This window comes from Myotis davidii, unplaced genomic scaffold (assembly GCF_000327345.1).
Source record: "Myotis davidii unplaced genomic scaffold, ASM32734v1 scaffold862, whole genome shotgun sequence".
Classification (NCBI taxonomy): Eukaryota; Metazoa; Chordata; class Mammalia; order Chiroptera; family Vespertilionidae; genus Myotis; species Myotis davidii.
This window is the reverse complement of record NW_006293230.1, coordinates 494,115-496,048: the sequence shown is the minus strand read 5'-3', so window position 1 is coordinate 496,048 and position 1,934 is coordinate 494,115. Positions and strand designations below refer to the sequence as shown.

Sequence of the window (1,934 nt, the reverse complement as noted above, 5' to 3'; positions counted from 1 at the left end):
TATGGGTGGGTCCCCACAGCGTGAGGAACTGTATCAAAGGGCTGCGGCATTTGGAAGGTTGAGAACCGCTGTTCAAGGAGCTTTGGAAATGGCAAGGTGGCCGGGCACCTTCTGTCAAGCACCCGAGTGACGGCGATGTGAGGGCGAGAGGCTCCGTCTCCCGGGCATTCAGCGGGTGAAACCGGGACAGGTGCCCGCACAGGGAAAGACGCCTCTTTTTCGCGAGGCAGCACATTGTCTATGTTTTCGTTTCAAAGCCGGGACTTTGAGCTCAGAGTCTCTGGAAAGAACGCAGAGGACACCGCGAAACAGGGCAAACGAGGTGAGCTGCCTGCCTCCACCACGAGCGCCCTCCGCTGCCCCTTCCAGCCAGGCCTGGGCCAGGGCGGTGAGAGCTGTTCTCTCCTCTAAGGCCCTGACAGATGGACATGAGTGTGGGGCAGGAGGGCAAGGAGGGCAGGGGAGGGCAGGTAACCAGGCAACAGCAGGACAGGGAAGAAAAAGCAAGAAAAGGACTATGCCATCAGGGGAGGGGACTTGTGGTCCCTGAACACCATGACTCGGAGAAGGCTATGCCCCCAAGGGCTTTCCACAGAATTCAGATCGAGGGACAGTGAGATTTAGATGATTTCTGCATGTTCTTAGATATCTGGTAGCTTTTATGCATGCCCTCTTAAACTCAATTGTGTTCTCTCCCTCTCCTTCTCCCCCTCCCTCTCCCTCCCTCTCTCCCTCTTTACTTGCAATATTTCCCCAACTTTGAAAGGTTACCAGAGGTGGCTCTGTGGTCACAGTGAGGAGGAGTCTAAGTATTATCAATATAGATTTAGCCAGCTTCAGGGGAAAACAAAAAATGACGGACTTTTCAACCATGGTTCTACTGAGACAACTTCTCTGGGCAGAACTGCATACATCATCATCTTCTGCAAATTATTAAAACATATTCCCTTTTGTAGAAGCTCCTTTATAGACTTTCGATACATAACAAGCAAAATGCATTAAAAAAAAGGTTGAGTGATATTTGAAACTGGCAAACAAATTTAGAATTATATTCTTATTACTATGCCAAAATAAAGAAATAATATTTAGAACTATTTTACCTGAATGTTTTTCTATTCTCTCTAAAGAGATTGGAGGCTTTCAATTTGTTCTGAGTTCTGCCTAAAAGCAAATTCATTTGGGGCCCAAGGAAATGAGTCTTTCAAATATTACATAATGAATCCCCTCAAAGGGACTAGATATAAGGTAAATGTTTATTTTATTCTTTGTATTTTCACACATTTTCCAAAATTTTTATAATAAATACGTGTAGCTTTTCTATCAGGAAAATATTTTAATGGAATACCAAATAAAATTATCCTACAGCCAGAGCTCCACCAGCACAAGATAGGGTTGACCGATGAGGACGAATAGGTGGGGGGAAAGGCCCACAAAACTTTCCATTTTCTTGCAACCCCTTGGCCTGAATTATGTTGCTAGTTGCATCTGTGTAAATTTCATTTAAGCATGAAAAAATGTAATAAGATCTGGAAGACAGAATAACCACTCTTCCTCAATCTGCCCTCACAACACTGAACTGAAAAGCCGATGAGCTCAGCGTCCAGAAAACAATTCAAGGAGCTGATGTGGACAATCACCTCCGCGGAGAGCGGGCGACAGGGTCCTGTCGCAAACCCTCCTGGTGACCCTCTCCGCCCCTAACGCACTCTCCTTTCACCCAGGGTAATAGGTAGGTCCGTCCCAAATGCCCAGGAGGACGGAGCAACTGAATGGACAGTAACGATGTTCTCCATTACTGTCTGCTTTTTATAAAAATGGAGAACACTGGAAGGCTGGGGAGGGTTGGGGGCAGGGGGAAGAGATCAATCGAAGGACTTGTATGCATGCATATAAGCATGCCCAATGGACACAAGACACTGGGGGGGGGGTGGGGG

General features: G+C 46.8%; 1 protein-coding gene across 1 annotated transcript in view; it reads right to left on the bottom strand.

Moving 5' to 3' along the window:
• Positions 1–1,934, bottom strand: part of TRPC3 (transient receptor potential cation channel subfamily C member 3) — an 81,077-nt gene that overhangs the window by 77,717 nt on the left and 1,426 nt on the right. The window lies entirely within an intron of this gene.